This window comes from Macrosteles quadrilineatus, unplaced genomic scaffold, assembly GCF_028750875.1.
Source record: "Macrosteles quadrilineatus isolate MER2022 unplaced genomic scaffold, UCM_ALF_1.0 Scaffold_9__3_contigs__length_116548681, whole genome shotgun sequence".
Classification (NCBI taxonomy): domain Eukaryota; kingdom Metazoa; phylum Arthropoda; class Insecta; order Hemiptera; family Cicadellidae; genus Macrosteles; species Macrosteles quadrilineatus.
The window spans coordinates 52,883,189-52,899,050 of NW_026542602.1; positions in this window are offsets into that span (position 1 = coordinate 52,883,189).

The following is a 15,862-nucleotide window of genomic DNA, read 5'->3' on the forward strand; positions in this document are numbered from 1 at the left end:
CTGCGATGGTTCACGTGTCGAAAGAGCCCCAAAATCAATAGTGTATGCCTACCTTCAACTGGCAGGTCTATAAATATTTGTCTGAAGAAAATTCTATTTAGGACAGTAATCAAATGAATAAGGGGTTTTTATTGTCAAGAATTGTTTAAGGTGTTATAGAAATTATAGAAAAACTTTGTCTCTTTACAAATAGGCAACTAATTACAAATATGTTTACCCTCCTAATCTAAATTGTATTTAAAAAATATCTTTAAATCATAAACTGTCATACTTTGTAGTATTACTTAAAGTATTCTTACATAAAAGTATTATTTTTGGATTTCGTCTGCTCGGATGATAAGTTAGTTAGGACAGAAAAATATTAAGATTATGAACTATCTATAAATCGATTGGCTAAAGATTTACAGAGGTAAGTTTAAAGTTATCATCAAGGTACCATTAAAGGCTTTAATGGTATTTTTATTTGGCTACTGCTGCCTTTAGCTTGACGTGTTACATTGTATCAATTTTTAAATGAATAATAATTATGTATAATAATTATAGGCATTGTGTATAAATTAAATTTAAATTAGAAACTATATTATACTAGTTAAAGAAATAGTTATAGGTTTCTTTGTAATGTGTCTCTTCCTTTTTCACCTCACTATGATGTTTTTAGCTGTTTTACATACGTTAATTGGTGGCTGAAAGCTACGTTTTGCTGGCCATGCCAGCTGCCATCGGGGACCAAGCAGGCTTATACATCCCTACGGCCACAAAATCAGCTGCCCTCTTAATATCTTAAAACATGAAAGCATATTAAATAATACACAATCAGTATCCATGGCATTGAAATAGAATTGTTTTATTTTCACCACTGCCTAGAAACTATTTATTGTTATTGTTGCTGATTCCTCAAATTATTTCTTCACTTAACCTTAAAGTTTTAGTTGTGTTGAGTTTCAGTGTGCATTTCTATTGTGGTGAATAGTGGTAATAGGGTATAGTGTGGTGAAAAATAGCGTTCGTACCGCGGACTAAAAACTAGACTAATTAGTAACTAATTAAATGTTTATAACTAATTTATTAAATAATTAATCTGCTTTGTACACGCTGTTCCATGGCTTAACAATACTAGTTAGCTACCTGCATATAAAAATTGATAAATTCAGTCAAATAAACATGAACCAACATCTTCAACGTAATTTACGTTTTACTAAGTTATCTGTGTCATCAATTCTTTTAATGGCAGTTTAGGCATAGAAGAAAAGGATTAAATATCCTTTTCCTATATCGCTTCCATCGGTGTGCGCCAGAACCTATGGTAACCAAGGTAACCGCAGCACGGCTGACACTGACAGTATATATTTAATTCTGTTTGTCTATGGTTTAGAATACTATGCGTAATGCTAATGATTAATGAGTAAAACGTTTTTGGAATTTAAAAATAATTAAACATGATCAAAATTATATATAAATATACATAAAAGTATAGTAAAATAAATAGTTTCTGTAAATATAAGTTTGAATAAATAAATAAGTAAAAATAAATAAATTTTGAAGCTCGTTTTATTTGTCTAGTTCATGTCCGGTGACACTGGTGGTTAGTGTCGACGAAATTTGGTTTCTATTATTTTAGAGTTAATTTCATGATTACTTACTGTTTGATTATATAACTAGAGGATGAGTTGTTGTTTATGATTATATCGTTTTATTTGGTTAAGCGGGGTTTTAAATGACTAAAATAACAAGATACAAAGTGTAAACAAGACATCTACAGTGCACCGGACAAAACTAACAATGAAATTGGCTTTAGTTGTTCCATAAGGATTAGAAATCTACTAAGGGAGTATGTTTTATCTATGCTTAAACGTAAATTAGCTAAAATTATTTGTTTTATTTATTCAATTAGTCTTTCACAAAACATTTTCAATGTGCCGAATATGTTCACAATGATCACAGAACATTCACTTTCATATATGAGAGGGTAAAGGTATAACGATGTGCTTAAAACGAATTAAAATCCCCAAACTAATATTGACAAAAATGATAATGGCTTCAAACAACAAGATGGACAAAATGATCATAGGTTTCGAAAGAATGAATCGTAACATAAGTCGTAAGGATAAGATTACCTAGAAAGATTGTGTTATATTTTAGTCCATTTTATACCAGTTTTATACACTCAGCTATGCTATTTATAATACACAACTTTTAAAAATTATATGCTTTGTGTAACTTATACCGCATTAGTATTGCAGTAGATGGAAAAATAATAAATACACTTTAATGTTATATTATTTAATGAAACTTTGAAAAATGTAAACTCTAACCTATATCAGATCAAATGCATTTTCAATTTTGATAATGACTTCAATGATAGATAATCTTTGCTGGCATGTGTTGTAATGTAGATATTCGAAGCCCCATTCTGTCTTGTAAGTCAATAATGACAATAGACACATTGATGAATGTGGTGAGTAAATGTTACATAGCTGCGTCATTATCACTGTAATGTAGAACTCTGTACTAGATAGAATACAGCTCTGGGTTAAAATATAGCGACATTTTTGGGTATATTCATAATGTATTATAGCAGTCAGTCAGTTTTCTGTTATGAACTAATTCAAACTTAATATGAATTTAAAATGTATTCCGTTTTCAGAGGAACCATGCATTTTAACTAACTCTTTCTTATTTGAACTACTAGGTGATTTATTTATGTACATATGAAATTGATACATGGATTTAAAAAATCTTCAGGAAACGTCTAAGACTTAATAATGGTACTGCCTTTCTAGCTAAGTAGGATTCCTGTTTTATTCTTTTGATGTTGTTTCGATAGTCCAATATGTAGTTAAAAATGTGTAAAATATGTTAAGCTTTATTTGGCAAAAGATGTCTTGTTTCTATGGTACAAATAGAATGATTTAGATTTCATATTTCTGCTCTCTTACAAACCACTCCTAGAATGAAATAAAGCCTCAATCTTATTGTATTTAATTACAAGATACAGTGTGATATTTAATTATAATGACATTTAGTATACACAATTGTTAAAAAACCTATTACGCATAATAATATAGAAAAAAGTATAATCTCTAACCATTTTGTCAGTAATTTCTAATTTTCAAAATTCAAATGACGGCGTACTAATGGTATAATGTCAGTCTGTCAATAGCGTTAGTGCTAGTAAAGCCTCACTCTAGGACCGCAATTCTGCAATATACAAGGACCCTCCAGTCAGCCAATGATTACATGACGAGCCATTGACGCTTAATGTCAAGGGTCATCACAATCGGCTTAGTGTTCGTCCTAACACTTGTATAGGTTATAGTTCATGATATATTTGCCCAAATGGCAATGCGATATTGTAGTAACAAGTCCTGTTAGATTTGAGTATATTTGTGATTTGGAAAATAACTAAACAAACCATATAAAGTAGTTGGTCTTAAAGCAACTTAATAAAATTTATGCGTGCTAAAAGGTCGGTTGGCCAGTAACCACAGAATAATTATATTAGCCTTCTACACCTAATAACTTTTTTTCAAATTGTTTAGCCTAATCATGAGATACATGAGACTTAGGGAATCATATTCTATAGTCAGAAAGGATATCAGATAGTATTCGCTGAACTACAGAAATTCATCTTTCTAATTGTTTAAATAAATACAATTTATAACATATTTTAACACATTTTTAAAATTATTCCACAAAATTAGTTTACTTATTTATTTTCAAACTGTACCAACTGGATGTTAAATTTTACATGCCCCTAACTTCCGAAGTTCTGAACTAACAAAATAAGGTTTTATAAATTTCAAATATAAAATTTCTAATTTATTTGTATATTAAAACTTTTGACCAATAAAATTAATTGATTTAGAATATAAATTTTAGATTCTTTGTTGCATAAGATACTGTTAAGTATTTACCTAGTATACCTAGTACCTAGTATTTTAGAAGGTATTATTGTTTTAAAATCGTTTTATTATTGCGTCATAAATTTTCAAACATTTTTTTGTTTGTTGAGACTATTTTTGTCGTCATTCACTACTTACCTCGTTATGTAACTATTGTTTTTAAATCCTCACTCGTGTTAAAATCGAGTGCGCTGCAGGTTGCGTTATTGTTGTATTAAGTATGTTCTTTTAGTCATATGATTTATTTGTGTTTAAATATCTTTTGTTGACAGATGATTTTTGTAAACATGTTTTGGTAAACATTAGTTTAGTTGGAAATAGAGTTTGTTGAAACAAGATGTGTGTTTAATATTTTTGTATTAGAAATAGAACATGGTGGCAGCTTATAGTCCAGTGCAATTAGGTTATGACCCGGACAAAATTGATAACAGGCTGAAAATTGGTGGACATGTTCAAAACAATGTCCTGAGTGGCCCACACAAAGTCCCAAGAAATCCCAGTTGGGGAACGGCCGCCATTTTGAAAAAACTGCCGCCATCTTGGAAATTTAGATTTCTTGCTGTATCTTTTGAAGTAATTGTCCGAAAGACCTTATTTATGTCTCAAATTAAACGTTTTGGGCTCATGTATGAGGGTAATATATAGTTTAAAAGTTTATTATGTTCTAAGCATATATTTTAATTATATTAAGCTAAAAAATATCTATAATAACGATATAGATACGGTTATGCCCCCCTTTTATACGAATTGTGGATATTTATAGGCATGCAAGGTGGATGCGATGCTCCCTGGTGTGGATTAACGTCCGCACAAGTGAGTACTATGACTATCCGCAGTACTATCCTGATAATTAGACCAATTCGTTAATTACAAGGAAAAATGTGGTTCGGATTCCACTATAAACTGTAGGTCCCTTAGTTGCCATTAGCTGTATGGGCTATTAATTAACATTTGTGTCTAAGGAACATGTCGTCCTTAGTCACTAACGAGACTACAAGATCGCGCCACTCATCCTTCACTCATATTTTGTTAAAATACGCACATAGTGGCGTCCTCATCTAAAATAATTGATATAAATATACAAAATATATACAAAAAAAGCTTTTTCTCTTTTCTTGTAATGGACTTGTTTAAGCCATTAACCCTATTGAAATTTCTTGCACCCCACAATGCTAGTCTTTGGAATTGGTTAAATATAAATATAATATCCATTTAACTATGATGAAGCTTTAAAGAGGAGACAACTAATACAGAGCTCATGCAATTATTGCTGCAGCTCGACCACGATCTTTCATATCGCCCCTGCTGCTCGGCCTTCACAGATGGTATGGCTCGTACTTACTGTCAGACATTCTATCGTAGCTCGGAGTTTGCTCGACATACAAGAAGGTCAATTATGAGACTTCGATAGCTGATAATGTCTCACCTTCAATAGATGAACGTTCATTATGTTTTCGACAACGCGGATTACAACGTTTAAAACACTTGATGGACATGGTTCTCTTCACGCCATGGGTGACATTGAGTGCATAACACCAGCCGAAATGTGTCAAGTGCTCCTGTACCACGATCTACAATCCCAAAACAAAATGTGTCCTTCTATCTCATGGCTTTCAGTCAGTGACACCTTACCAACGTCCGCCTAAGCCTGGGACATCTTTAGTAGTATTGGGAGATGTCAGTACCAATTCCAAAGACTAAACATAGTGAATTGCATGAAATGCCAAAAGGGTTAATGGCTTTAACAAGTCCATTAAGAGCGAAAGAAAAAAGCTTCATTTTGTAAATATTTTGTAAATTTATATCATTTTATGGATATATTTTTAGGTTAATATAAATAATATTTATGCTTAGAACGTATTAAACTCTTTAATTATATACTACACTCATACATGAGTTCAAAACGCTTAATTTGAGACTTAAATAATGCCTTTCGGACTATTACTTCAAAAGATACAGCAAAAAAAATCTAAATTTCCAAGATGGCGGCAGTTTTTTCAAGATGGCGGCCGTTCCCCAACTGGGATTTCTTGGGACTTTGTGTGGGCCACTCAGGACATTGTTCTGAACGTTTCCACCAATTTTCAGCCTGTTATCAATTTTGTCCGGGTCAATGTCATTTTTTGTCTAATTGCACTGGACTATTAGTGGATTTTTATCGAACTGAAAGTCTAAAACCACGCATAATGTCAAGTAAGGGCAGAAAAAAACGAAATACTCGGAGGCAAAGGTATGAGGATAACGGTGAGGACGACACCCAAAGTGAACTCAACTACGTTTCAGAAAGGGACTCTAGAAAGACTAAAGATGAGTCACGAGGTTTTGCATTGGGACATACGAACCGAGAAAATGATGCAGCTATGTATACTCCTACTCCGATGGTCAATATCACGTTACCAACTCCAGAAACGTTCTCTTTTACTCCGAATGAGTGGCATTCCTGGAGGAATCGCTTTCAAAGGTACAGACGGGGTTGCGGTCTGGATAGCACTTCCGACGCTCGGCAAATCGATGTACTTTTGTTTGTAATGGGTAGTAGAAGTGAAGATATTTTCGATTCGTTTTCACCAAAACCTAATACTTATGACGAGGCTCTTAGGGCCTTTGATGAATACTTTGTGCCAAGACGGAATATAATTTATGAGAGATCAAAAATTTTTGAGACACCAGCAAGGGAGTGATCCATCTGAAAAATTTATAACAGATTTGCATGGCCTTGCGAAAACGTGTGCATGGAGTGAACTAAATGATGAGATGATGCTTCTCGTCCTCATTATTGGTATGCAAGATGAGGGCCTGAGTGATAGACTCCAGCTGGAATCTCAATTGACTCTGGAGAAAGCAATTAATACCTTGCGCCAACATGAGGAGCTAGAACGCCAAAAACGTGAACTTGCCAATACTAATGTTTTTTTGGTAAATAAAACGTCAGTTCAAAACGGTAAACCGAATCGGACAGAAGGAGTTTGTGACCAGAAATACATCGAGGATGCAGAAAATACAAAGAAGTGCAGGAAATGTGGTTATGATTGGCACGGATCACTGGACGAATGTCCTGCTAGGAAAGCCAAATGTGACAAATGTTCCGAGATTGGACATTTTTTTCGATGCTGTCCCTACCGCGAAAAGTGGATGAGACAAAACAAAAACGTTGTTAAAGAAATCGAACAGCAAGTTTCAGACTGTGGAGATCTACAGGTTCCTGGGATTTTCATCGGGAATATAGAAAACAATGACAGAGCCTGGGCCCAGGAGGTAAAAGCAAGCTGTGGAAACCAAGTGTTAGGGCTTATAAAATTTAAACTTGACACAGCCGCTGATGTAACCATGATTCCAGTAGGAGTTCTTGGTGATTTTATTAAGACTCTGCCTCTAGGAAAGTGCAAATCCCCTGTGTACAGTGCAAAGAAGAAAGAACGAATCAATATTTTGGGAACTTTAAGGCTGAAGCTTGAACATAAGGGTGTATCAATTTATGATCATGCGTATATTTCTGAGGAGATCACTGTTCCACTTCTTAGCAGACGTTCCTGTGAAGAGCTGAACCTGGTGAAGAGGATCTTTTCTGTAGATTCATCAGATATTGACTGGGTTACTGAGTACCCTAATTTATTTCAAGGATTGGGAAATATGAAAGGAGAGTACAAGATAGAAATGAAGGAGAATGCAGTTCCTTATGCTATATCTACCCCCAGGGTTGTACCAATATCTTTAAAAAGCAAGGTGAAAGAGCAGTTAGAGAATATGCTTGAAAAAGGAGTGATTGTCCCAGTTGAACACGCGACTGATTGGTGCGCACCAATGGTAGTTTGCGCAAAAAAGAGAGGTGGGGTTACGATCTGCGTGGACCTATCCAAACTCAACAACAGTGTGAAACGTCGGTTTTATCCTATTCCAAAGATTGAACTTTCATTGTCCCAGATCGCGGGAGCCAAGTACTTCAGCAAGATCGATGCGAATTCCGGTTTCTGGCAACTGAACCTTGCAGAGAGGTCTCAAGATTACACAACATTTATCACCCCTTTCGGGAGGTATAAATTCTGTAAGGTACCTTTTGGAATTACATCTGCTCATGAAGAGTTTCAGCGCCGTATGTCAAAAGCTTTAGAAGGGGCAAAGAACTGTTTAGTGCACATTGATGACTGTTTGATATGGGGAAGAACGAAAGAGGAACACGACGAGTGTCTTAGAGCCGTTCTAGAGAGAGTGCAAGCTAATGGAATCACTTTGAATAAGCAGAAGTCTGAGTTCTGCAAGAAGACTGTGACATTTTTGGGGTTTGTGCTGTCTAAGGAAGGAATCAAGCCTGATCCAAGCAAGGTACAAGCAGTTGTGGACTTACCAGCCCCAAGTAATGCTAATGAAGTCCAGAGATTCATGGGCATGATCACTTTTCTGGCTAAATTTATTCCGAACTGCAGTGAGATTTTAGAGCCAATTACGAGCTTGTTAAAGACTAAAAACGATTTCTTTTGGGGACCAACTCAGGAAAAAGCTTTTGTCACAGTGAAACAGATTTTATCATCAGAGCCATGTTTAACTGTTTACGATCCGGAAAAGCCCTCGATTCTTTCTTGTGATGCTTCAAAAAAAGGTCTTGGAGCGGTTTTACTACAAGTTGAAGGAGAAAACAAGAAACCTGTGGCATATATATCTCGGACTCTAATGCCTGTTGAAGAAAACTACAGTAACATTGAGAGAGAAGCGCTTGCGTGCACTTGGGCAAGTGACCGTTTAAAATGTTTCCTGATGGGTAAAATGTACACAATTGAGAGCGACCACAAACCGCTTGTCTCAATTTTCAAAAGACAAAATTTGGACGAGCTCTCACCGAGGCTACAGCGATTCCGAATGCGTATGATGAGATACGATTATCGCATGACCTGGACCCCAAGAAAAGACCTTGCCATAGCAGATCTGCTATCGAGATGTCCTATTCCGGCTAATGAAGATGGCGAATTGACAGAAGAAGTGGAAGCCTTCGTCCATGAAATCAGTATGATTAGAATAAACACTACAGATGAAAATGTGACAAAAGTACTTCACTCACAAATGAGGGATCCAATATGTGCACAACTCAAGCTAAAAATTTTAGACGAATGGCCTGGAAAATCAAGTTTACCTAATGAGATTCAAGAATACTTTAACGTGAAAGACGAGTTAAGTTGTATTGATGGGTTATTGCTTCGAGGAACTCGGATGATAATACCTCATGAACTACGAGCGGAAATGCTTGAGAGGCTTCACAGTGGACACTTAGGAATCACAAAAACAAGGAAACGTGCTTTGGAAACCATGTGGTGGCCTGGAATTTCTCAAGAAATAGAAAGAAAGAGCAAATCGTGTCCAGTGTGTATTCAGAACTCAACTAATCACAGTGAACCATTGATTCCAGAACTCATGTTTGGAGGGAAAATAAGAGAGACAATCTTCCATCTACTTTGGTTGGAAATCCTGTGGAAAATAAAGACTTTTTTGAGAGGGAGAATAAGTACCAGTCGAAGTATAAGATGCAATTTGATAAACGACATGGAACGAGGGGTTTAAGTGAATTAGAAGAGGGAAGCATGGTATGGATCACAGATCTACGTAGACATGGTAAAGTAGTCAGGAAATTGAACGAACCACGTTCCTACCTTGTGGACATTGACAAGAAAACCATTCGACGAAACCAGAAGTTCTTAGTTCCTGCACCATACTACGGAGAAGATTGCATTCTTTCAAACTGTTCATCTACGGTCCTTAATTGTCCATCTAACTCACTACGGAAGGTCCATCAAGATACCGAGGCGGTACCGAGCTTCATGAAGATGTAGACATCTTGAGGCGGGATGTTGTATTAAGTATGTTCTTTTAGTCATATGATTTATTTGTGTTTAAATATCTTTTGTTGACAGATGATTTTTGTAAACATGTTTTGGTAAACATTAGTTTAGTTGGAAATAGAGTTTGTTGAAACAAGATGTGTGTTTAATATTCTTGTATTAGAAATAGAACAGTTATATTATACGGATACAAAACCTTTTTAAATCCCTTAATGTCATGAATCGTTTTACTTTCAAAAGGGCAATTGTTCATCGTGAAACATCTATTGGATAACAATTGTTTACTAAACCTTAGTACAAAAGATATTAGATTGATTAAACAAATGTTAAGGAACCCCACCGCAGCAAAACTGCAGACTAAGCTGAGTTCCATTTACCTGGCTAGATTTATACAAAAATATTTGCATGAAAATTGTTATATTTGTTTCCTATTAAAAATTCAATTATTTTAACCAGTATTTAGGTTTGATCCTACAGGGAAGGTAATGAGGTGTTCAAGCTTTACTGAAATGTTGGTATCATTTGAACAGAGTGTGTTTTTGGCCTCTAGGGACCTAATAGCAAAATAATAAATATTCCCAGGTCCAGATATTACCATGAGATCTACGTTTATGGATTATTCCTAAATGAGAAACTTGCTAAAACAAAAACTAAATAATTAAACAGAAATTTTAGTTTTTAATGCGTTACTAATTAATGCACGCTTTCAAATTCATCCTAAACGTAATATCTTAGTATAGTTAATAAATAAACCTATATTTAATTTTTTACTATTTTTTCTTCATATTATGTACTCAATAAATTCTATTTACAGGGAAAAGATGTTAACCCAGTCTACAAGGCACCGAGAGAGTGCTACCGTCTGCAATCACTTAAAACACCCCCTCAGCCTCAAATTACTCACTAGAATTTTACAACATTCTAACATGTTAATAAATGCTGGAGGTAAACACATTTTATGGCTCTTGGTATTAAAGGTGTTTGTTCCCTAATGTATTGCTGTTAAGCCATTTGCCTTAAGAGCTGTTCTTAAAAACAGGTTTATTCAAAAGATTAGAAACGGTAAATTAAATATATTTTATATATGGCAGCAAGTAAACGAAGTAAAAAATTAAGGATAAAAGTTTACCAATCGACAAACATTATAATAGTAAATTGAAAAAAGATTTTTCAGCTATATATTTCACATTTGATTATTTTTTTATATCTAAAACAAAGTAATGATTAAAATTCCTATACAGTAATACTCGTATTTCAGTTAACGATGAGTCAAAAGGTGCAAATCAAATCAAAGGTAGTTAGTGTCAAATGGACTGAGCACCGGCTGTTGAAGACAATCGATTTCTAATAAAATCCCTCCCCACACACAAGCTGTGGGTGAAGTTTTGCGACCTCTAAAACAAGCATGCTTCTTACCTCACATTTAGATTTTAGGAATTGTAGTAAATTTATGCACAACAATTAGACTTTTTGGATGTAGTGGAAAATTATTCTGCCTTATAACACAATCATGCGTCTTTCACAACTGGAAGTCATGTTAAGATAAATATGTATTTTAAGTATTAGGACTATATTAGATATTATTAATGTTCAACCCTTTAATAATACATAATTTGTGAAGCCCTAAATTTACAAAGAGTTGAATATTTCCTTAAAAACTAAATTGAAAAGGATTTAGCAAAAAACCCAGTGTAGGTACCTAAATGTATTAGTTTTTATCAAAAACAAAATAGCAAATATACAGGGTGAGTCTTCTAAGCTGTCCTAAACAGATTACAGACGAACGGCTTGACATACAGAGATGAAACAAAACTTTTCCCCACTAATTCATACCCAAGGTACAACGTAAAAATATTTTTACCATTTTTAAAATACAGGGTGTTCAAGAAACTGGGGGTCATGGGTTCGAATCTCAGAGTTTTCGAATGTAAACATATGCCATGTTATATATCATTTTGAAGCTCTAGACTAGACGAACAATTTAGTGAAAACAGAACTTCTTTAACTTTGTCCGTTTCGAAATGGCGGCCATTTGTATGGAAAATATTGATATTTACAGAATACCCTGTATCTGGGAAACCACTAAACTTATTTTCGTTCTGTTTGAAAATTCTTAATCCTCATGGTTTAAGCTTTAATTTGATATACGACAAGTCAACAATTTAAAAACTAAATATTTTTTCAATGATTTTATTTTTTTTTTTAGTTGGTAGCTTTGTAAATGAAAATTTTTAAATGGCAACATATGTAAAATTGTGTATCATTTTGAAGGTCTTGTAAAAACAAACAACTTTTAAATTTAAACCTACCGTCTATCTATGGTCGTTTTATAGTAATTAACCAAAAACTCCAATTGCCCATATAAAACCCATGTTAAACGCTCAATACCATGGGAATAGTCGTCTATCTACATCCACTAATCTCCAGTACTGCACGTTTAACATGGGTTTTATATGGGCAATTGGAGTTTTTCGTTAATTACTATAAAACTACCAAAGATAGACGGTAGGTTTAAATTTAAAAGGTGTTCGTTTTTGCAAGACCTTCAAAATTATGCGCAATTTTACACATGTTGCCATTTCAAATTTTTCATTTACAAGGCTTAAAAAATTAAAACAAAATAAAATCATTGAAAAAATATTTAGTTTTTAAAATGTTGACTTTTTGTATATCAAATTAAAGCTGAAACGACGATGATTAAGAATCTTCAAACAGAACGAAAATAAGTTTAGTGGTTTCCAAGATACAGGGTATTCTGTAAATATTAATATTTTCCATAAAAATCGCCGCCATTTTGAAACGGACAAAGATAAATGGGTTCGGTTTTCACTAAATTGTTTGTCTAGTCTAGAGCTTTAAAATGATGCATAACATGACATATAATTACATTTGAAAACTCTGAGATTCGAACCCATGACCCCCAGTTTCTTGAACACCTTGTATTTTAAAAATGGTAAAAACATTTTTACGTTGTTCCTTGTGTATGAATTAGTGGGGAAAAGTTTTCTTTCATCTCTGTATGTCAAGCCGTTCGTCTGTAATCTGTTTAGGACAGCTTAGAAGACTCACCCTGTATACTATTTATAGAGTTGGTACATAGTTTGTTTCTGATTTTGTGTTTTTGCTACAAACCTCTTTTTAATACCCAAGGAGTTTGTCAGAACTACATAAAAGGGCTGTTAGATAGGTAAACTAAGAACAAAATCTCTATCCAAAAACTTGGGGTTTAAATGTTTTTACCCTCTTTAAACAACATATTCCATTCCCAATGATGTACTTGTATCTTGTATCTAAATCAACATTATTTATTCTAGCATTGATTGGAATAATAATCATTCTTGATTCGAACTTGTGGTAGTACATCGTCCAGAAACATTTTGGCTACCTAGTCATAATTAGGATAAAAATTCAGGTGTTAAGATTTTTACAATATTGTATTTTATTTTTTTTATATTAGGTATTAGCTTTTATTTATTTAAGTTCAGGTTACGTTCAGATTGGTTGTGGTTGGAAACATGGTGAGCCTTTAATAAAGAAATTCGTATACTTGAACTGATTGTAATAAGTCGTATTGTATACTTGTTTATTCTATTGAAAAAATAAAACACTGATTGGTTAAACGCTTTAATATTGTTTCTAAAAAGCTCAATTATTTTGATCTTTATACGTATCGCTATGGATATTTAGACATGATGTAACGAAAGTAAATAAATTCGTATTTAACAGTTCTTTAGTAACAAAAAAAAAATGTGTTTCACAAGTAAAATATTTTAACAGACAGATTTAAAACTTTTATTTTGCCTTCTTGCCAAATCACACGTTTAGTTATAATATTCTTATTGTTCTGTCACCAACTGAAAAATTAATATAGTTTATATAAGTCAAAATGGCTCCTACAACTGAATTAAAACTCATTATGGGCAGTTTTCTCTAATTACAAATGAGTCAGTTTCTGAAACAACCTCAGTTGTACCAAACAAAGGATCCAATTAGCACTAGTTAGGCTTGATAACTCGACCGCTCCAATGCTAACTCCTACGTTACAACGATAATTGGTGTGTTGTCCACGTGGAGTATATAAAAGGTCAACAATATTTGTTCACTGATATTTTCTTCGAAAAAAATTCAACTTCATCTTACATGAAAAAGCAAAATTAAAGTCAATAATAAAAAAAAATTGTTTATTATTACGTTAAAACGTTAAAATGTCACTTTTTTGTAATGCAATTTGTTAAATAACTAACCTATGAATCTTTTGGATTCATTACGAGCCAAATAAGTAGAATAATAAATTTACAAACGGTTTTTGATAGCTGTATTTTTATTGGATTTATAGACCATTAACTTACCTTATAGGGTATTATGGGGTTATCTAATGATATATCATAACTTTCTTATACACACACATATACAAAAATAGGTAAATGTAAGGAGATAGAGTAATCTATCTATACTTTTAGATACTTTTATAAACAACTGAACTTGTACTGGACAGTAACGTGGTAATTCATACAGTAGTTAAATGTTTATTTATCTTCGCTTAGTAAACCATGATATTTAGTCCAGACTGAATACATCCCACATCAAGAACACCCACGTTCGTACTTTGCTTAAGTTCAAATGTTACTGGAAATAAATAAGGGAAAAAAAGTTTCCGTTCTATTTTACTTTCTATATCAAGTTTTACTATAATATGCACATATTATAGTTTGCTATAGTATTGTACATATTATGCACCATGCGTATGGCATATTACAATGGATAATGCAGCTAATAATTAATATTACGTATAATGGTAGTTTCCTGTTAAAGGGAACATTCATTATTATCGATGATTTCTTTTCGATATATCTATATTTTATTGTTTAAATAAAATTAACAAAAATATAAATTATAATTTCAGATGAACGAAATATTTTCGAATTATGAAGGAGTTTGTTTGTTCATATTATTTATAAGAAGACATTTTTGTCATAGTCAACTTCATAAAAATAATCACCGCTATAACTTCTGTCTGTTATTTTGAGCTAAACAATCGATTGCTATAACTTTTTGTACAGTATTGTTTTAAAGGATTTATGAAATTTAGTTTTGACAGCTCGTGAGTCCACAACGTTTTATATTAAAATGAAAATCATTCGAGTACCGGTAGCTTTTGTAAAAATCCAATATTTTTGTTCAAATTTTTATGAAAAATCACATTTAAAATCAAAATTTCTAAAAATGACAAACGATACGTTGAGATGACGTTGATTAGTAAAAAAACGAATTTTCTCAAAATTGGACCACAGAGTTAAGTATAAAATGCTGTACTCATGGCATTTTATTCCATCTGTAAATCTTAATGGTATTCCTAGAACTACTGTTGCTCTTTGAAAAACTTTCTATTACGCTTGCCTGAACGGAGTGCTTGTCGCAAATTACTTCCAAGAGGTTGAATTTGATTTCCTCTCAATACTAACTATATCGGTTTGGTGTAGCGTACTTCAACTGCGCAAACACATAATGTGAATTCATTTTTAATTTGAAGGAAATACTTTTCTTGTAAAGGTTTCTGTGAATTCTTTTAAAAATTTGCACACATTAACCTAACAATTTATCTTTTAAGGCGTTTATCCAAAATAATCCTGAGCAGCATTGGCAAGTATTTTATTTACAGAATGTTGCTGTTCAGCGAATATTATCAATAATCAGAAATGTTAAAATGTTGGCACATCGGAACCACGGCCCTTAAGTCAGTATAACAACCCTTTTGTGCACATTTGAAATTAATTATTTCCTAATGTTTTGAATGGTGTTGTAATAGATTTGTACTAGTAGTCCCCACATAACAGTTTGCAAAATTAATCCTTTCCTACTAACAGATAAACTACAACACCGTATATTTCTTTTTCTTATTCTAAACGAGGGGGGTTGATTAGGGCTGGTATTTTGAACTATCTTACTAGTTTAATTTCTTGTCAATTAACAGTCAGACTTAATAGCCACTAAACAAATACAGTAATATCGGCCGCAATGCAGATCCAAAAGGTGCAAATCAAATCAAACATTGTTATGATCAAGTGGGTTGAAGACCGACTGTTGGGGACAATTTTTATGTAAACAGTTAAGGTCATTTACCAAATAAAAATATAG